The sequence below is a fragment of the Mustela erminea genome, chromosome X (assembly GCF_009829155.1).
Source record: "Mustela erminea isolate mMusErm1 chromosome X, mMusErm1.Pri, whole genome shotgun sequence".
Lineage (NCBI taxonomy): Eukaryota > Metazoa > Chordata > Mammalia > Carnivora > Mustelidae > Mustela > Mustela erminea.
Genome location: NC_045635.1, coordinates 125,673,264 through 125,694,641, shown reverse-complemented (window position 1 = coordinate 125,694,641; position 21,378 = coordinate 125,673,264). Strand labels below are relative to the sequence as shown.

General features: G+C 56.6%; 1 protein-coding gene across 4 annotated transcripts in view; it reads right to left on the bottom strand.

Annotated features, from left to right (window-relative positions):
- The window catches only part of MAMLD1 (mastermind like domain containing 1), a 108,392-nt gene extending 97,252 nt beyond the window's left edge, over window positions 1-11,140 (bottom strand). Inside the window, exon 1 of one of the 4 annotated variants that reach the window (XM_032329944.1) lies at window positions 10,998-11,140. The gene's annotated coding sequence lies outside the window, so the exon portion shown is untranslated. Of the gene's footprint in view, window positions 1-10,352; window positions 10,700-10,997 lie in introns of those variants that run through there. The other 3 variants (XM_032329946.1, XM_032329945.1, XM_032329943.1) reach the window with 3 other exon arrangements.
- Window positions 11,141-21,378: the final 10,238 nt, after the last annotated feature.

The window sequence follows — 21,378 nt, the reverse complement described above, 5'->3', positions numbered from 1 at the left end:
CCCCTGCCCCCCCCCAGTGGATGTTCTACCCACTACAGCACAAAGAATCCCTCCCAGACTCAAAGGTGGTCCCAAACAGTGACTCTTCCAAAGGGTAAGATTAACTCTCAGGATCTCCAAGCTCACGTTGATTACTGGACGATGCCTCCAGCTGCTGGAGGGCAGCGACTTTCCACTAACTTGCTCGACTCCTCTCCCTCCAGAAGAGTCATAAAGCAGAGGCCCAGACACTCCAGCAAGGGACAGAGCGGCGCCGCTCTGCATAAGGACCCAAAACTGAATACTCATCTTCACCATGACCCTGACTTACCCAGCCCTGGCAAATCTGGCTCTCTTTAGCAAAAGAAACAAAGGATGGGGGGGCTGGGGGGCGAATACCTCAATCTGTATGCAAACCAGTTCAAAGCAAACCAGCAGTCATCTCTTCATAAAGGAGAGGGAAAGCCCGAGCTCCTAGCAACATACTCCCTTCCCAGAGGTTCTACCTTGAATGTGGGGGGATGGGCATAACCAGATCAGCAAATGTGAGTCACCACATAGGGGACATCCTTTGAGGGTTCAAATGGCTCCCCACACCTGCTCTCCATGTTCTCGGCTGGCTTTCAGGACCTGAGCACTCATTAGGGCCAGGTTAATCGGATGATAGGGTGGTCTTTAAGAGAGGTAAAAAGCTCTTACTGTAAGGGGGAGCGCACAGCCCCACTCAGAGCCTCAGTTTCCCCCTCTGTGATTTATAAGCCCTTCTGGCCTTGCTATGAGAAGCTTTTCCACATTTACAGGGTTGGACAGGGATGGTGGGGGAGGTTCTCTGAATCGCACCCAGCACATGCCCCACCCCTCCTCCTGAGGTTTCTCTCCAAAGAGAAAATGACGCCCCCCATCTCCCAGGAAGGGCCCCGGCCAGACATACGGGCAGGTCCACCACCCAGTTTTCACAAGGAGCTGGTCAGACCTTTTCAGTGATTTAAGGGGAGTCAAAGACCCACTTTTCCCTCCTGATGCCAGGTGTGACAGTGGAAATGTAGAAACCCCAACCAAATCAGTGGCCCTCTCATATCCCATTTACTAACTTCCGTGGCAGGCAGACATGGAACCTCCTCCAGGGCCTTGGGCCAGACGCACACTGCCTGGCCCCACTCAGGAGCTGCAGAAGGCTGGACAAGCAGGATCTCTAAGCAGGCAAATCCTGCAGAGTGTCTAGATCCCAGAAACACTGCATGACCTTCCAAGCCAGGAATTCTCTCATGCTAGTTTTCTTGGGTGTAACTCACACAATGATCAAAAGAAGGAACAAGAGGACTTTTGGTGTCAAAGAAGACCTGCTTTTCTTTTGTTACATTTCTCAGGCCACATAAGAAGGCAAAACGGAGAATGGCCAGTGACCCTAAAGAGAGGAACCCCTGAGTGTGTCCTGAGCCTGATGTCTGCAAGACCATGTTACCAACACCTGCACTTTGGAATCCCCCATGATGCTATTACGCTGGGCGGGACTGGCCTTCTCATACGCCCATCTGCCACCCAAGGACCCTGTAGCTCAGGTAGGGGCAGGGACTTGCCGAAAATCCCGCGGCTGGTCCATGACCTTTGCCGGAAGGCAAAGCTCTTTATTCCTCCCACCACATCACAGTGTCTCTACACCCACGAGGTGACCAGGGATGGCCGTGCAATCTGCACAGCCGAAGGCACTACACTGAGGCGTTCTTAGCCTGTCTCAAAGAATCCCTGAGGGAACCACGAATGGGCTTCCAGAAAGGTCTATGAGCTCCTGAAATTAGATGCAGCGTTGCATATTCTTGTGTGGTGGTCTGAGAAGACCCACAACTTTCATTAGATTCCGAAAGAAGGCTGTGACCCAAGAAAGGCAAGGACTGTCCCTGCTCCAGAGAGACAGGAATTATCTTTGTTATGATTTGGGGCTCAGGAGATGAGCTGGAGTTGGCCTCCCTGGGGGCAAGCTCAGCAGAGCCGTGGCAGCGAGGTGGTCCTAGCTCTTCTCCAACCTCATGATCAGAATGAGCTTTAGGCATGGCATGGTGTCACTTGCTGAGGGGGCTATCCAAAAGGAAACACTGAACACCTCCTACTGGCATCCTAAAAAGAGATGCTCTCCAAGACATGGCAACCCTTACATCCCATAATTCAAGTTGGAGGTTCCAGCTTCTCCCGAGGAAGGGAATCACCCCGAGACATACAGGGCTAAGGAGGGCACCCTTGCAGGTAAGGGGGAGGGGTTGTGAGGGGCAGGGGCAGGCCCAGGAGCCAGGAAGGGCGAGGTGCGGGCACTGTACCCAAACTTGTTCTGCTCAGGATTTTGCAAAAAGCCAGCCCACAGACATGACTGAAAAGGTCAGAAAGCCTGTCCCCAGTCATGTGGGGGGCAAGGCCTTCAGACCCAGCCCTTTCTACCTGGGTACCACCTTCCCGAAAGGGTGTGGTGAGGATGAGAGAGACGTCAGCTTCTAGTTCTCTACTTCCGGGGTGACATGTGATGTAGAAGGCAAAGTGCCCCACAGGAAAAGTCCGGCTGACCTGGTTAGCCTCCGCTGTGGACTCAAAAACACGACTGGGCACTGGCGGCAAAGGACGCTTTGAGAGCCTCCAGCCCTGGGTCAGAGAAGCCAGCCATCCTGGCTGTCCCAGGGAGGGGAACAGCCTCTGGCTCCCACACCCACTGCCGCTGTTTGGCTAGAGAGGCCGGAGAGTGTTGTAGGGCTGCCAAAGGGCAGTCACTCGGGAGGGATGCAGGGAGGAGAGAGAGAGAAGTCTGCTGGGAGGCTCCTGTTGCGGGCGGGGTGAGCCCTGGGGAATAGACCTGGGGGAGACTCCAGCTTGACCTCACCTGGGCTATGGGCGCAGCGCCCGCCGCCCCGCCTCCGAGAGCGGCAGGGCAGGGCCCCGTCCCCGTCCAGGGAGACTCAAGGGGCCAAGGCCAGGTGGCAGGAGGGGTGGCAGGAGGGCCCTGACACTCCTCCACAGTGTCAGGGCTGTGGCAGCCATTGAGCCGCTAATGCTCTTTACCCCACAGCTGGGGCATCCCTAGAAACAACCGGATTGCTCACTTTCATTCAAACAGCAGCGTGATTGTTCTAGCACCAAGTGTGTCAGATCTGACTCCATCATATCCCCCAAATTAATTTTCGAGCGGTGGCGAGATGAAATGGCATACTTCCTTGAGCTTTTGTTACAACATGTTCGTGCAGCAAACTGAGAAGCAAATGTAGTAATTAGAGGTTAAATTAATCCTTGACAGACAAGCAGCTTAGAAACACTGTGGCCTCCTCCCCGAACCCAGCGTCACGCATGCCAGTCTCTCACGTGACGCTGGCAGGCGCGCCACAACTACTGTTCCACTTAAAATTCCAAGGTCGGCGCTGCAACTTCCAGAGGCAGATACTAACACAGAGATCTCATTAGGAGCAAAACCCAAACAATCCCCCAAACAGCCAACAGAGCCCACCCAGCCGAGCCCTCCAAGGGGCTGGCTGCCCGACTCTCGAATCTCCATCAGCAACTTAAAAACAAGAGGAGACACACTCCTTTCTGAGGCCCTGAGGCCCGGGCACCCCACTGCCCCTTAACTTACAACCTGCCCTCTTGGCTCCCTGCGACTTGGAACTCGGATTGTAATCCGCCCCTGCGCCTTCCTAACAGGGCTCCTAAGCAGCGGGCGCCACGTTCCCCCCACCCCACATTCGCTCTCCCTCAAAAGGAGAGTCCTGCGCGCCCACAGCAGATGCGTGAAGGGGGTGTTCTGGACTCAGATGGTTGACAGAGAGTCAGGGTCCCCTCAGTAAAGTCAGGCCTCTCCCCTCTCTGGGCCTCACTCTCCTCTTCTGTAAAGTCACAGGACTCTACTCTCCTAGCTAGAACATTGTGCATCCTTTACTGTAGGAGTCTGGAACCATGTGCAGGCACTGTAGGCAACAGACTATTGGGGCCACATACAGCAAGGCAGAGCGGATTCCAAGCCCGCCCCTCTGTGTCACCGAGCCTCTGAAAGAAGCTTGGGGTGGGGGGTTCAGGTTCAAACACTGGGCAAAAGAAGAAAGTAGGTGCCATTCACGAGCTCACGCCCCATGGCATCCAGTGGCCTTCTCTCAAGTCGGCAAAAATGTGTCCCTATGGCCCAGTGTCCAGGTACTGGCACAGGCAGAGGGAAGGAGGAAACACAAGGGCCAGCTGGCCAGGCCTCCTTCTAGTCTGATGGAATCCCATGGTCAGCCTCATCCTCCTCTGGGCCTCCTGGACAAGTTCTCAGGGTTCAGAAAACAGCATTGCCCAAACCCCCACTTAATGGTTATTTACTGGGCAGAGCGGGAAGTGGGGCGCACTGGGAGGGGAAGGCAGCTGGGCCCCCCACCCTGAGGAAATCTCCAGGCTGGGACCCAGGCTGTAGGGAAAGGGGCACTGACCGTCCCCGGGGTCAGAAGGCAGCAGCCAGAGCAGGACTGCGCTGCTGTGGGTGGGCGGAGGAGCCCACCCTCATCCGGGCCAGGGAGGGAAGGGGAATCTGAAGCTGGGGTTCCTGAGAGGTCCCGAGGAACTCCTCTGGGCAAGGAAAGTTCTCACAGACTTCGCAAAAGGCTTTTTCCTTCTGGTGCCCCTTAGACCCTGTCTCTGGAAGCTTCTACTCTGGGGAGTCCAGGGTCAGCAAAGCCCCTCACTACGCCTCACCCTGGGAGATCTTTGGAGGCTGCGACAAATGTGATTGCTTTGGAAAATCTGAACAGGTCAGATTTTAAGGGTGGACTTGGGGCCCAAAGGAAATCAGGGAGGCTCTGTGAACAGGGAGAAAAAAGAAAGCACCAGCGTCAGGGAGGAGGACACCCGACTTCTGAGCTCAGAAGCCCCAGGCTGCTCATTTGGAAGCAGGACACCACTGCGACCATGGGCCCATGGTGTTCGCATGTAAAGACCATGTCAGTGTAACACAAGCGACAGGCCCTCCCCTCCATGGGACCCCTGGTCCACCCGCCAGCGGCTCTGTGGGAATTCTTCTTCCTTTGCCACAGTTGCAACCAAACAAGGACAGGAGTGACAACAGCAACAAGTAATAAGCCTTGCCAGACAACCCCACTGGGTTCAAGTAGGTTCAGGAAGCTTCCCTACTCAGGACCTGAAGATGTTTCAGGACTCAATGTCTGCAAAATCAGAGTGCTTCCAAGTGAGCTTCGAGAGGCTTCTTTCCTACCATACAGCTGACTGATGCTGCCTAGGTTACCCTGGGTGTCGGCGCCGGAAGGGGGGTGGTGGGAAGCAGTTGATTGTGCTGGTGCGTGGTAACGGGCTCCCGCTTCCCGCCATCCACCTCTCTCCCCGGCCACATCTGTCTGCTCCAACAAACACTCAGCCTTTTCTGCTTGGATAAGGAGATTTTCTAGTTACATCCATTATATGTGTATCAACATTTATGGCAGCAAGATAATTGCCAAAGAGCTCAGAGGATAAAAGGTCCTCCTCATCACGTTCGCAATGCCCCCCCATGTTTAAAAAAAATCAATATTAAAATCAAGCAAGAATTCTTGCATGGCTGCTGCGTCCTCAAAGTTGGAAATGTGATTTTTAGAAAACACTCAGCTGGACCCGGACGAAAAGAAAAGGTTTGACAGTGAGTTCAGAGCCCCACCTCCAGCGGGGCTCGCGTGTGTAGACGGAAGTCCTTTTTGTCCTTGAAACCTTTGCTAAATAGCTGCAAAGCAGCAAATCTGCTATTAAATGAGTCCTTTGGAAACATGCCAGTCTAATTTCAAAGAGTTTAGATCCCGTTATCTGAAAACCGACCCAGTGACTAGGAGGCCTGCAGTCAATAGGCCCTGAGATCCCCAGATTAGGGGTACTGGACAAGAAGCCCTCCAGGATGCCTCACAGCCTCCACCATCTCTGTTTCTGGGGAGAAGTTCACACCAGCAAAAGACACAAAGAGAGGGAGCGCTTCCCATTTTTATACTGTTTTCATTGGCTCTCTGCCAGTTCTTCCTCCTCCCTCTTCTTGCTGCCCCTCAGAATCTCAGCCCCATTTCTTTGTACATGCAGCCATTTTCCCCAAAGGTGTTTTACTTTCACAGAAAATGACTCTTTCATTTACAAATCCGCAGTGTGTTAGAGCTGGGAGGGTTAGAGCAGGTCAGGAAAGAGGGCGGGGAGGGGGATAAAAGGAGCAAGGAGGGGATGGACTTGCCCAAGATCACTCAGCTAATTAGGGGGAAAGTATTCTAGAACACAAGTTTCCCAGCTCCTAGGCTAATCATCCTTCCAATGTACTGCTGCAGGAAAAAAAAAAAATGAAAATCAGACTCTTTAAAAAGAAAAAAAAAAAAAGGAAAGATTAACTGCATAGAGGAAGCCCCTCTAAAGAAGGAGTGTAGTCCGACTGTTGTCAGAACCACTGGTCTAAGATCCGTTTCTGCCCATTTCATAACCCTGAACAGCCACTAAGTTTCCTAGGGATGATCTAATAACAGGTGCATTTTAAGCCTTTGGGTGATTTGCTTAAAATGGGAAAAAATTAAACATGCTGGCCAGGCTTGAAAAAAAAATCCCTTTCCATATTGAAAAGGATGGACAAGAGTAGATCTCCTACCTGAAGATGCAGTGAACACGGAGCCCCCACCCCCACCCCAGCAACAGGCTATTTCCTGGTTGAGTTTAAAAATTCAATGACGTTCCTGTTTCAACCCACACATCTGTGTCACTGTCAGCGTCAGTGGCAGGAAAACAGACGAAGTCACCCTTTGCTAATGATTTCCTAACATGGAATTTCCTTGTATCTCCTGAAGCCTTTCTTCTTCTAAAGCCAAACTGTTTTTCCTCCTCTCAAACACACTGTACTGAAGGAAAACTGAAAATGGTCACGGCCGGAAGGGATGATTTCTGAGGAGATCTTATAAGGAAGAGCTGCAGATCTTTGTGATATTTTTAATATGTGTGTGTTGGGGGTGGGGGAGAAGAGCTGCTAGTTCTTCTAAAGCCAAGAGGAACAAAACAGAGAGATTTCCTCCTAGGCATCTGGAAATATCTCAGCCCCTCTCCTGCCTCCTTCTTCCCAAGTTCCACTTGGAGCAACATTCTTTTATCAGTATTAAAGGGAACATCCGCACTGTCCTACTGTCGCTTGGCAGGGGGAGCACAGGGAGAGAAGCCAAGTCAGCACCCAGAGTAGTGGCAGGCGTGGGGAGAACCACCAAAACAGAAAACAATGTAGAAGCCCGGCTCCTTTCTCCTCTGGAGAATATTCTATTTAATATGCAAAGTGGTCATCAAGAGAAAAGAGGGATGTTACTTTAAGGCAAAGAAGCTGATTAGCTGCTCCGGCTGGCAGCAAACAGCTGGTCTGTCCGGCAGGTTCAAGGCCATTTCTGCTACTCTCTTATGGAGGCACCATATGTTCCATCTCGCACATCAGCAGCTTTATTTTCCAATGATCTTGCTCCAGAAGGGAAGCACAAAAGGGGGAGGAGAAGGTAGAACCTGTGGTTTACCGTTTGAGTACTTCCTTGTGGTTTTAGATGCAGTTGGGATGGGGGGGTCCGGGACATTAACGCTTCACCTTCGATTCTAAACACCAGAGACCAAATGTTTGACCAATACGGTCCACTAACCCCCAGAGATGGGAGTGGAGTGGATTAGGGGAAATAAATTCAAAAAGGCACAAATAATATCCCGCCCGAGATTAAAGGGGAAGGGGGAGGGAGGCGGCGAGAGAGCGGCAGGAATTCGACTTCACTCTTTGGACCCCGCCCACTTCTCCCTATTTGTCAATTTTTCTTATTGTCGCTATTCCTTGTCCCAACAGAACAAAACTTTAGGAGAGAGGCGGACAGCTTTGGGTGGGTAGAGGCGGAGGCGGGGCAGGCCGACAGAATGGCGAAAGGTTACTTCTAACAGGTTTAACGTTCCTCAGTGCAAGTCCGTGTTCCCGTAAGTTTGGCGGGGCGGGGAGAGAGCAGGTGTAGGGGATGGGGCCCGCTAAATCCTCAGTCCAACTAATGCCAGCCGCCCACGCGTGGTGGGCACCCCCAACTGTCCGGCACTGGGTTCGTGCGGAGGCGACACACCCACGCACGGTCCCCACGGCCCGTCTAGGCTGCACGAACCTCGGAGGTGGCGGTTCCGACTCCCTCCCTGCCTCCAGACAAAGGGGGACCGCGGAGCGTTCGAGTCCCGGTGTGTGTCGTGGTGGGTGGGGGGGAGAGGGTGGCCGGCAGGAGGGCGCAGGAAGGAGTGAGTGTAGCCGCAGGGTGGCGAAAGCCTCACAGTCACTGCCGTCGTCTCAGCCACCCGCGGGCGCGACAGCCGCCGGGAGCGGTGAGGTGAGGAACCCGGGCTGCAAAGCGAAACCGAGGAAAGGGCGCCCCCTATGCCCGCGTCCGGCGAGCGCAGCCGCGAGCTGCGTCTGCCCTTCCCGCGGAGCGTGCTCGGCCTCTGGCCTCCGCGTCCTCCCGCTCGCCGCACCGCCGGCCAGGCCGTCCCGGCCGCTGGAGGCCCGGGTGTCCGCTTCGGACAGGCGGGGCGCGCCATGGGCGCCAGGAGCCAGGGGCTCCCCACGCCTTCTGCGGTTCCTGGGGAAGGTTTCCGAAACACAACCCCCTCCCCCACCGCCTCCACTTGCCCTCCTGTCCCAAGCGGCTCAAGGCCGCTGGGAGGCAGCCGCCCCCGCCCCCCTGCCTCTGCGTCCCTTTCCCCCTTCCCTCTCTCCAGCCTCCAGGGAAACAAAGGGGCTTTTTATAAAGCGGATTGTTGGCGGCTGCGGCGGCGGGGGTAGGAGGGAGGGGGGATCTAGAAAGACAAGAAGAGGTGGGGTGGGGGGAGAAGCTGCGCGGCCTCCGGGAGCCCCAAGCGGCCGGGCGGCTGGGAAGCCCCCGCGGGTGCGCGGCCCACCCCGCCTGGCCCGTGGGCACTCGGGCGGCGGCCCGCGCCTGCCAAGGGTTGGGCTGCGCCGCTGCGATGCTGCCCGCCGGCTCGCCGCAGCCCGGGAACACGATTGCTCGGGCCGCGGGGCCGGGGCGGTGGGGACCGCACAATTCCCGCGGGGGTCTCCCCTGGGAGACCTGGGCCCTCTTCCCCGCCAACTCTTTCGAAATTGCTTAGGCTCAAGGAGACTTTGCGTCTTTGTTCCAGCGCGGCCGCCTCTCGTTCGATCGGCTCGCTCGCCCTCGCAGACAATGTCCCGGAGCTGGCCTCGGTCGGCTACCGGCAAACGACATGTTCGCTGTAGAGACGGTACCCCGGGGGGATTCCTTCTGCTGCCAAACAACGACGACAAGCCACCCCAGCAAGTGGAGTCCCTTCTTCCCCACGTCCCCCAGCCATCCTGCACTCCCTCCCGCTCACACACTCACACCCACACTCGGGGCTCCCGGCTCAGCCGCACGGAGCTGCGGGAGCGCGGTGGGGCTAAGCCCCCGGCCCGAGGTGCGTCAGTCTGCTCAGGTTCCGACGACTTCAGGACAGTTTTCTGGCAAGCTAATCCTATTAGTGTCTGCTCAGTCCGCATTTAACCACCGATCAAAATCAGACGGTCCGGCCAGCTTTCCAAGTGGCTTCGGACACACTGCATCGGGACAGAGCCTCACGGAGCCAACTGGCCCAGAAAAGTACTTGGCGGCGCTCCGGGGGGCTTCCCGCCCGCCCTTGCCGGCGCCGGGCGCCGGGCTCTGCCGACGCTCCGAGGCCTGGGAGCTAGGAGCGCTGGGGCGCCGGGAGCTCCGGGCAGGAGCCCAGTCGGGGCTGCCTTGAGCCGCCAGCTCTGTTCGGGGCTGCTCTCCAGAGGAGGATTTGGCAGGGGAGGGAGCGCCAGGCAGCGGGCTCGGCGCACGCACACTCCACACTCCCGCTCAGTGGCGGCAAACCGGCTTGGGGTGTGTGTGTGGGGGGGGGGTTGGAATCCTGTGCCCAGCGCCCACTGTCGACGGGCCCAGGCTCAGGGAACTGGCATGCGATGGGAGCATCGCCGGTGGCATCCGGGCCGCCAGCAGCCAGGGGGGCACCGGAACGGAGTGGGAGCCTCCCGGTGAGCCGGGAGCAGCCCGTGTGGCTCGCGCCCCTCTGCCTTCCGCAACAGACACCCCCCCCCCCCGCCCCCGGGACTTAACTGCCCCCGCTCGGTTCCAGACACCCGATGGGCGCCAGGGAGCAGGCAGAGGCCGAAGTCCTGGGCGATGGGAGCTGTGCCCAGGCCGGCCCGGCCAGTTTGAGAGGGGGGCCGGCCGCGCGGAGCGCCAGGTGGGCTGTGTGCTTGGAGCAAACTTTGGGGTCCCCCAGCTCCTCCGCGACGGGAACCACAAGTAGGGGCCACAAATGCACCCCGGAGCCCCCAGAGCAGCCGGACCTCCCGCTCCCGCCCTCAGTCTTACCGTGCTGCGGAGCTCCCTGGCGGTGGCGGGGGCAGTGCCCGAGGGGCGGGCGGCCGCCGGCGCAGGCAGCCTGGCCTCGGGCACTCGCTGAGCGGCCCGGCCCGGTTGCAGATCACCCCCTGGCTAGCGGCCGGTGCCCCCGCGCCCGCCCGCCGCGGGCTGCTTCAGCTCGCGGCCAAGTTCATGCCGGCGGCGCTGCAGTGGCGGCCTCAATCTGCTCGCTCCATTCCCACCGCCCGGCTCCGCGCCGCGCGCCCGGAAGGTGGAGTTTCGGGGGTTTAAGTTACTGATAGGCATTTCTCACTGCTGTGTCACTCGGGGAGGAGGAGACACGCACGCCGCACACTCACACACCCTCACACTCACGGCGACGAGCGGCTCCGGCCTTAAAGGGGAAGCCGCGCTGCCCCGCCCGCGACCCCGCCAGACCTGAGCCCCCGAAACGCCGAGTTTCCAGGCCGGATGGGGCTGGGGGCGGCGGAAGCGCGGCGACCACCCAAGGGGCCTCCCCGGCCCTCCTGCCACTCTTTGAAAGGGAAGACGGCCGCAGGATGGCTTCGCTGCGGTCGCCCCGTTTCTCCAGCGCACTGGAGCCAGGGCAACTGGGGAGTGCGGAAGGGAAGGAAGGGCCACGGTCTCACTTACCTCGGTGGCTCCGCGCGCAGCGGGAGGCGATGGGTGCCCTCGGCGGCAGGTGGCCCGTCCAGACGGTGCGCTGGTGGGGAGGAGCGACAGCGGGGTGACCGAGGGCTCCCGGGCACAGGCTGATGGAGCTCGCCCGAGGGCAGCAGGCGGAGCCCCGCGCGCTTGGGAAATCCGCACGCGGCAGGTAGCCTTCCCGCGTCTGGGCAGAGCAGGCTGCTAAGCCGTGCGCGCCCCTGACAGACGGAGAGCGATGGGGAGAGCGGGAGAGCCAGCACTCATCAGCGACAGGGCGAGACAGCGCGCGAGTCTGGCAGACACCGAGAGGGACAGAGGGAAGGACGGAACCCAGAGAGACACGGGCAGACCGAGAGAAAACGACGGAGCGACGGAGACAGAGTGCTAGAGGGACGCCACGGGGGAGAGAGGGAGGGGTGAGAGAGCCAGAGCAGATCCCTGGAAGACACCAGAGCGTCACAGGGACCGGAGTCTCACCGTAAAGTAGCCTGTCCAATCCCCCCCAACCCCCCCACACCCCTTTCCCATTCTGAGCAGAAACTGACCCCAGAACTGGTGGCCGGACCCCCTCCCCACCTCGGCCTGGGAGGGCGCTCACCTTCAGTGGTGGCTGCTGGGTCGGTAGCACTGTCCCACGCCTCTGCTAGCTGACTCCGGCTCGGACAACCAAGTCGACCTGCTGTGAGGGCAGGGGGACCAGTGCTCTCAGGTGGCGGCTACTGAACTGCACCGCGCCCCCCCCCCACCTCGCCTGGCATCCTCCTTCCCCCTCTCTTGTCCCCCACCCTCGCCATCCCCTCCTCCACTGCCCGCCCCCACCTCCGCCTCCGTGCGGACCCTGTCTGTGCTGCCCGCGGGTAAGCTCAGCCAGGAAGGAGCCCAGGAGCACCAGCCAGTCTCCCTCCCCACTGGCCCGGGGCTGCGAAGCCCCTTCCCAAGCTAGGCTGGACCGACCCCCTCTCTGCAAGGGGTTATCCCAGGGCAGACACCTGCTGCTTCTGTAGGAACATGAGTTCCTTGTGAACCGCCCAGCGGGTCAGAGCGCGCTATCCGCCCTCTGCCCTGGCGCGGAGGCCCGCGGCTCCCCTCCCCCCATACTCGGGGGGCACTGGCCGGCGCCCCTTCTCCAGGGTTCCCGGCCGGACTGCGTTTCCTAACCTGATTTTCCTGGGTGGTAGCAGCGGCGGAGGCTGAGCTCAGCCCACGGACGCCGCGTCTGGTCCGACAGCAGCGCCTGCGAAAATCACAGCTCCTGCCCGCACCTCTGAGTAGCGACCTGTCTCCACCACATCTGGTCGCACTCGGCCGCCGAGGGCCAGGAATAAAGGGGTGGGCCCGCCGCCCACTCGGCCCCTCCTTCTCTCTGCGCCCACGCCCTCGGCCCCGCGGGAATCGCTGGGGCCCCCTATGAGAACCAACCAAAGTCCCTTCGTGGGCTACGTAGGCGCGACGGAGCTGGGCGCTTGCCTCCGAGAGCGAGAGCGTTTCCCCAAGTTCCCAGGTTGTGGAGCGGCGTCAGCGCCTACGGCGAGGCACAGGTGTCAGACCCATTCTCCGCAGCCCGCGTGCGTCTGGGCCAGCAAGGCCCAAAGAGGCACCTTGCAGGTGCAAGGCTCAGCCGGGCTGTTGGGTGGTTCTCCACCTTGGTGGGGTCCAGCCCAGGCAGCTCTGGAAAGGGCCGTGGGCCTGGAGTAGTTACTGCTCTCCTGATGGAACTGACAGCAGTCCCTGCCTTAAGGCCCAAGTGGGCTCCTGGCCCCTGGCCTGTCCCTTCCTGCAAAGATGGGGAGTCATCCAATTGCCACCATGACCCCTTCAGCAAGAGAGAACTCCGGAGAGTCTTGAAGAGAATATGATTAAACCCAGTGGCCCCGGGCTGAATAACAGTCTAAAAGCAGCTTTTGAAAATTCTTCCCACTCCTCAGAGTGCACTGGTCCAGGAGGGTGAAGACAGGGCTCTGTTCCCAGACACTTCCACTCCACTCTCATGTCGCTTCCCCTCTGCTTCCCCAGTGGGGTGGGTGATGTCCACATCCCCAGTGTACTGGGAGCTTGAGAGATGACAGGTGCACCCCTGTCGGTCAGCCCCCCCGCCTGGACCACCACTAGACCTCTCCAACTCCAGTGTCTCCTCAATGCCACCTCAGCACCTCCATCACTCACTTGCCCCAGCTGGGTTCCCTGCTGTCTTCCTTGATTCTTCTCTTCCGCTCACACCCCACATCCAGAGAAACAGACAATTCCGCTTCCCTCTGTAATTGCCTCCACACGCCCAGCCTTCTCTCCTTCTCCACTACTGCCCTTGCTCCCCGCCACCAGCATCTAACCTTAACAGGTGGCTCTGTTTCCTACCTCCCCCCAGTCGCCTCTTCTCCAAATCCTGGTCGGATCCCTGATGTCTGTGCACCTGCCGTGGCTCCCTGTTTCACTTGGTGACAGGGAATTGCTTCTGGTGGCCTAAAAGGGCCCGTGTGCCATGCTCCCCTCCCCAGTCTGGATCATCTGGTATCATCTTCCCTCTTGCCCTCCCTCTCTCTGCAAGTGAGCTCCAGGCTTCCCAACTCTTCCCCAACACACCAAGCACATCCCTCCCTAGGGCCTTTGCACTGGCTTCTCCCGCCACTGGAACGCATTTTCCCAGAAATCTAGGGGGCTGGCTCCCTCCTTTCCTTTAATGTCAACACGAATGTCACCTGGCCTCCCTCTGTGACCTACTCCAGAACCCCTTTCACTCTCTGCTGTCTTCCCCACTTCTAGCACTGCGGTCCCTGGCAGGGAGTATCTGCTTGACGAATGTTAGTTGGATTCTGTTTTCCCGGAACTTTTCAGGAAACTCTGGGGGCTACAGAATTGGGCACAGGCCCTGGGAAAGAGGTGCGTAACTGTGGTACATTTTAAGGAGTTTCAGGACCTGAGGAAAGGTTAAGAAGGATGGAGGCCAGGCCGAGAGCTTTGCGTTAGCACCATGAAGCTCGCCTCAGCTCGGGTCACCCTGGGGCGCTGTGATCCAGATGTGTTGTGGTTCTTTCAGTTACTATAGGAAACAGAGGGTCCCTTGTGGTTATCACCTTGGGTATCCTGAGGCAGACGGAGAACTGGATGAGGGCTTTCTCCTTGCCGAGGAGCCTGGCTCTTGTAACCTTTTTGGCACCCAAATGCGGACCAAGTCTGGAGGTAACAGCTCCTTACACGGACCCAGGCTTGCCCTGTGTTCCATCTGCATGAGTCCCGGTACGCAATGAGGTGGGAGCCATCATCTGCTCCATGTTCTAGATGAGGAAACAGGAGGCTCAGAGAGGTGAAGGGACATGTCCAGGGTCACACAGCTAGAGAGTTGCAGAGTGGGAAACAGCTGGGCCCCAAAGCTTAGGCTGCTCCCCTTGCCATTTGGCCATTCACATTAAGTGTGTGCGGTGCTGGTTCCAGGTGAGACAAGGAATCCCACAGCGCTCTCCAGGGGCGGCTCTTCACCCCAGGGGAATCTTCCGGCCCTCCTGCTGACGGGCTGCCTGGAGACTGGCCCCGGGATATCCATGCCAAGGCTGATGTGGGCCCTCTGGTCTGACCCAAACCTGGAGCTCAAGGGATATGAAAACAATCCGTGGCCATCTGTCATTCCTTGTCCTATTCCAGTGAACACATACTAAGTTATCCCAAGTTCTCGTGACAAATGCGGGGGGCTTAACTGGGCAGCCTCTAGGATTTGGAAAACAGGCGTGCTGACTGCAGATAAGAAACACACAACTGGTTGCTCTGTTCTTCATTATGCCTCTGCTCCAAAGCGACCCATGGCTCCCTACTACTACTAGTGCCACCGAATCCCAGCTCCTCGGCCTGGCATTCAAGGCCCTCTACCGGTGGGCCCCGGGCTCCCGTTCCACATCTGTCACCTGTTGCTTTCATACCTGTCCCTGGGCCTCCTGCCTGGCCGGACTGTGCTTTGGACCCCAAACAATTCCTGTTTCTCCCCACCTCTGCACCTTTGCCCATGCATGCCCCACGTAGTGTTCCAGGTCTCCTGTCAAAGTCCCACCCTCGGCCGTCCATAGCCCTGTCTGTATCTCTCCGCTTCTGCATGCCCTTGCCCTTGGCTCCTCCCATTTCACTGTTTTACCAGAGCCTTTGCAGATTCCCCCAAAGCCTCTCTGATGAGCTCATGGCCAGAGGGGGTTCAGGGTGCCCTCTGGATGAGAGAATCCAGGTCCAGGGGGAAGCAGACAGGTAATGGGTATGGCGCCTCCCCCTGCCCGTCCCCCACCACCGCTGTCCACATGTAGAGGTTGCTGGCTGTGCCGACCTGGATGTCACTCCTTGCCCCTGCTCCCGCACCTCAGCCCTGTCTCCCAGCCCCCTGTGGCCACACTCCCCCCATGCAGAGGCCATGCCCCACAGCCCAGGCTCTGAGTTCTAGGCTCCTGAAGCATCCACTCAGGGCTTGTCAACTCCTCCTCTGACACTCCTGACCCTCGCGACCACAGCAGACTGGAGGCTGCCACCAACAGGAACCAGGACAGACAGATGCCCTCGGGGAGGCCCAAGGTAGCGGCCGCCCCGTACAGAGGAAGTGCAGGTCGATCCGGGAGGCTGGAGCTATGGGGGCAGGTTAGTCCTCGCTCTCTCCTTAGTGAAATGGGGGTCACAGTCGTATCTGCTTCATTGCAATGGAGTTGAGGTTGTGGCCTCTATGACCTGTAGGTCATTAGTCCTCAGACAGGATACGACCCCAGTGATTATTGTGCCCAAACCCCCAAAGACAGGAGGCAGGTGTTGAATCTAAGATGACACGCAGTAGGACGAAAGCTCAGGCCCAACATCGTATGCTATTGGGCAAACTGGGGGCATTTTGATAAGTCCGGCACAAGCTAAGTCTCTGCCAGGTAGGAAGCCAGATTGGGGGGCTTGCAGAGGACATGTGGGGTCAAGGAGAGCCCCTGGGAAATGAGGTGAACTATTTGTCCTCACCGTGTTCTTAAGCAATTTTAATTTTTACGGGGACGTCGGTGACGGTAAGCATTTTTTAAAAATCACAATGGAAACAAATGGGAAATTGTTAAAACATTGATTGTAATTTCCTGGCAATGTCCCTGATTTTAAAAACTAGGAACCTTTAAGAAAAAAGGCCCTCATTAGCAAGCGAGCAGTTAATTAAGGGGTGATAGAAAGGCTTGTATCGATTTTACCGTGAAACCAGAAAACTGTGGCTACAAGTCAATCCCCCCCTGCCGCTGTTCCTTGCTTACCACGAATGCCACTTCCAAAATGCCATAGGTAATACCATCAAAGCATTGATAAGGACCGGGCCATGGTTATTTAAACAGAAATGGATAAATAATTTAGGGAATTAATGTAAACCCAGATGGCTGCCAGTTTTCCTCCTGCACCGTACATACAGCTGAAAGACATTGTCAAAGCTTTTATATAGAAAAAAGTATGCAGATGGCTTGCTAATTATTAGTCTTTATGCAATGACATCTTTTTACAACAGCACAGGCACGACTTAGGCCCCACATGGGAAGACGTTCCAGCCACTGTTCTAGGACCCTTCGGACCATTTGCAATTTTGTGATTAAAAAAAAAAGAAAAAGCCACACATACGACAGAACACTGGCCTGTGGCTGTCCTAGCAACCAGCTAGGCTGCTGCACCACCACTATGCCCCCAGTGCCAGGGAACCAGCCAGGGCCCCCCTTTGGGCAGGCGCACTGTCTAGGCAGAAAATGTACTCCCACTCTTCTGGGTTTGGAAAACACAATCATATAAACAATAAAAACAGCTAAAGCTTGGGGCACACCTACTACGCACCAGGTCCTCGGCTTCCCGTCATGAGCTCCGTGAAGCCCTGTAAAAACTGATTGCAGAGCTGAGCAAACAGGCTCAGAGAAGCTCAGCACCTGGTTTGAGATCCCACCGTCACTTACCGGTAGAACCAAGATCTGAGTGTCCTGGGCTGTCTGGGGCTCAGCAGCCTCCAGGGAATCCCGGTAAGATACAGCTCACCGTGGAGGGGGGAGGCAGCCTGAGCTTCCCCGGCTTACTAGCTCTATGCCTGGCGCTTGGCTGGTCCGCCAGCTCATACCAGCTCCTGGGAAAGGACTGCTACGTTTTCAGAAATGTCGTGAACCTGTTGATGACTCATCGGTAGCTTGGACTTGGCCGTGGCAGGAGTACCTACACAGCTGAAATGGGCAAAATGCTGTAAATCGGGGCTGGATGTATGCAGGTGCTGTAGCTGTAACTGGTTCAAATCCGGCTCCTCCCCCTCCTCCTGGGACTCCATGTCGGAGATCCGGGGGTCAGTAAGACTGGTTCTTTCTGAGGGCTGAGAGGGAAATGTCTCCTCCAGGCCTCTCTCCTTGGTTTGTAGGTGGCCGTCTTCTCCCTGTGTCTCTTTCAAAACACACCTCTATGTCCAAATCCGCCCCCCACATTTAATAAGGGCACCCATGGTATTGGATTAAGGCCCCACCTTACACCAGGTGTCGTCACACCTGAACTTAATGACATCTGCCATGCTCCTACTTCCAAATAAGGTCCCATTCTGAGGTGCTGGTGGTTAGAAGTCAACATGCAAATTTGGGGTGGAGGGACCCAATTCAACCCATCATGGTCTGCCCCTTGGACCCCAAACGCACAGGTTCTCATATGCAAAATACATTCAGCATCCCCCCAAAGCCTTAACCCAGTCCAGCACCAAAAATCAGATATGGGTGAGACTCGGGATATAATTCATCCTGAGCAAAAACTCCTCACTGTTTGTGAGCAAGTGGAGCAAAGTATCGAATTATCTGCTTCCAAAATGTAACGGTGACTGTAATGGCTGTTTTTGTGTGTCAACTTGACTGGGTTCAGAAATGTTCTGCTAGCTGGGAAAAGACCACATTGCTGGGTGTGTCTGTGAGGAGGTTCATGCAAGAATCAGTAGCTCGAGTAAAGAGAACCACCCTCTCCATTGGACAAACACCACCCAATCTGTTGGGAGCCCAGACGGAACTGAAAGGCAAAAGAAGGGCAAATTCTTGAGCTGGGGCATCCGTCTTTCCCTGCCCTTAGGCTTTGGGGCTCCTTGTTCTTGGACCTTCAGATCCCTGGAGTTACTTCAGGGCCCCCCTGAAACCTAGCAGGGCAAATTCCACTTGATTTTAATGCTTGAGAATAATCTTCTGGCTCAATGGTCTGTCCTCCAGGTATGCCTTCCAGCCCCCTCAAAGACAACACGTGTGATGGACACAGCAAACAACTGGTTGTTGCAGAACACGTTGTTCTTTCACACCTCCATGCTGTGCACACGGCGTGCCCTGCAGCGGCAGAAAGCCCTCGTTTCCCAGCTCCCCAGGCACTCCTCCGCAGCCATCAGGACTCAGCTGAAGCGTTAGTTCTCTTCCGCCCCACGTTCTTGACCCACCACCTCCTCCCCAGGCCCCGGGGAAGGAGCTGTCCCTTTAGGAAAAGCACTGCTGGTGGCTCAGTTGACTCTAGTGCCATCTTCCCCTCCTGGGCCCATGACTGGGGACGCACCTGGCTCTCCCGCTTTCAGGCATCAGCTCTGGTTTGTCCTGTCTTCCCAGCTGGTGTGCAATATACAAACGCCGGCGTGTCCAAGCGATTGCCTGCACAAAGGAGCCTTTTCTGAACACCTGCTGTGTGCAAAGTGCTGGACTCGGGCGGTACACTCTTGGTAGGGAGCAAGGACAAATCATTTCACATGCATTAGAGACAACCGATGAACCTCACTTGAGAGCCGGAAGAGCCCTTAGCAGCAGGTGCGGATACCTGACATGTACTGATTCATCGGACCCTCACACCGATCCCATGAGAGATTCGACAGTGTAGCATAGAAGCAGGCAACCAGGAGCCAGCCTGAATGCAACCCAGGTTCTGCCATGCACCAGCTGTGTGACTTTGGACAGCTTGCTTACTCTCTCTGTGCCTCTATTTCTTCATCGGTAAAATGGGGCTAATTGGGGTACCTACGTCTCAGGGTTGGAGTGAGGATTTTGTGAGTTAATATCTAACAGATGTTAGCTGTTGTTCACAAGAAGCCTGCATCTATGCAGCCTGCTGCTGCAAAGCATGGCCATCTCCCAGTCACAGGGCTGCCCGGGTGAGTCCCAAGGGCCCCTCCAGCTCTCAGGTACAGGACATTGTTCGTGTATATGAAATGACTTTAGTGCAACCAATAGGCAACATGGGCAAATCAGCATGCAGAGGGAACAGTCCCTTAAGGAACCACTGATGCTGGGTGTCTTGTGGGGGCAGCTCCTTCAAGTGCTAAGAGGCCTGGCCTGGGAGGCAAGAGCAGGGGGACTTGGCTCAGTCTTGTGACTGGCCCAGTACGACAGCCTGGGCAAACTCCTTTCCCTCTCCTGGCTCTAGTGTCTGGCTCTCACCTGGGCTTGGACCTCCCATTGGCAGCATTTTCCGGGAAGGCGCACTCCCTCCCCATCCCACCTCGCCTGCCCTGGTGACCGAGAGGCCAGTCCTGGGCTGCAGGTGGCCCCTGACTGTGTCAGAGCTGTGACGATGCAGCCACCGTCCCGCCTTGAGGAACGAGTACGGGTGGCATCTGGTACAATTTGAGTAATGCAAATGAAGGGCCAGGAAGCGGCTTGCTGCTCTTCCCTCGGAGCTGGGCCGGTTCTTCTCTCCAGCTCTTTCTCCGGAGCACAGAGGCAAGTGAGGCTGAGAAGATGCCTCGCTCCCCAAGGGCCTTATCCCTGGGCACCTCATTCCTTTCACAGGGTCTCAGGATCTACGATACAGAACAGTCTTCTTGCCCCCAGATGCTGCCCAAGGGACTTCCAAGGTGGCAGTATATGGGGAATTACGGTACTGAGAATTTGCCAGGAGGAAGAGTGTGTGCTTTACATGGGACTGAAATGTCCCTGCTGTTCAGAGAAAGGAGATTCAGAGAAGAAGGGAAAATCGGTGCCTTTTGCTGCAGCCAGATTTCCATCTTATTGCTGTTGCCGGCAACGTGATGCCCAGAGCCTGATCGCAGGAGTCAGCTTCCTCCCCACCCTCCGCCCTTCACTAGCCTGGTCCCATAGAAACCCTCCTTCCCAGGATGCATCATCGTCTATTCCAGAATCTTGGCCCTGTCTGTGAAGCTACAGCCATGCCCCACCTGCCATGACTCTCTGTGGGACCAGAGAGGCCAGGGGAGCCAGAGCAGAAGCCCCCAGAAACTTCTGTAGCTCTCGAAAAGCTGTAGCCACGAGGGACCGCCTTTCTCGATAGTGGGGTGAACAGCAAGCAGAGAACATTTCCTGCCCCTGTCGGAGGCCAGAACTAGTTGTCCCCCTGCCAAACTCCATGCCAACTCCTCTTGCTCTCCACTCGGGCTTGTGCCTGCTAATGAAATGGCCATTTCGCCAGTGTAACTTTACTTAGCGATTTATTAGTGATTATTGATTTTCAGTTGTGGTTTCCTGGGACTGCGGGATGGTACAAATCGAAGGCATCTGCCTATGGATGTCCATCTAGTTGCTTGAGGCCATGGATGTAAGCGGCTCGTCTCATGCCATAGGAGCGCAGAGAGGCGGCCGGTGCTGCTTCCTGCTGCTCAGGCTCCACTCACTGTATCCTGAAGAACCCTCCATCCCACTTCCTCTAAAGCCCCAGCTATAGATGCAAGCAGACAGGGCTTTAAGTGGATGCTTTTATAATTTCTTTTTTCCCATGGCCCCGATTGGATCCTGTTCCCTCTTCCTAAAACCCAACACTACCCCCTTGTTCCTCAGAAGCCTCCCTCTTAAAGAATTCCTACTCCTTTGGATTGGTCCATTGTCCCTTAGTTGGGAAAATGGTGGCCTCCATCTCCTGGCAGAAATGAAGCAGATGCCTCCAGGCCAGTAGTCTCTGCTGCCTGTGGCCTTGGTCCTTCCTACCAACAGTCTTGGGCCTGGAAACAAACATAAGCTAGGCAGTCCAGCTCCCTCCCTGGCCCTGTCCGTCACTCCCAGCCCCAGCCTCCAGCCTGGGAAGGAGCAGGTGCTCCACTCTCTCTTCCAAGTGTCTCCTGAGCACCTTGCTCCACCACCACACTGGTCCCGGAAGGAAGATCTGTTTAATAAAAATAAATAAATAAATAAATAAATAAATAAATAAATAAATAAATAAAAGGAGAGCTATCAACACCTCTGAGCTACCGTATCAAATCTGCTTAGCTTCGTCTGTCTCTTATTCCTGCCACTTTTGAAACAACCAGTTCTTTCCATGTGGGATCCAAGAAACTTCTCATGGGTGCAGCTGGACAGCACCTTGCCTCAGGCTTATACTCTGTATCCATCCTTGGCCTTCTCTCTTGACACCATGGCGTGGAATACTGGGGAACTTGTTCGGTGCACACACATGTCAGGGAGGTAAA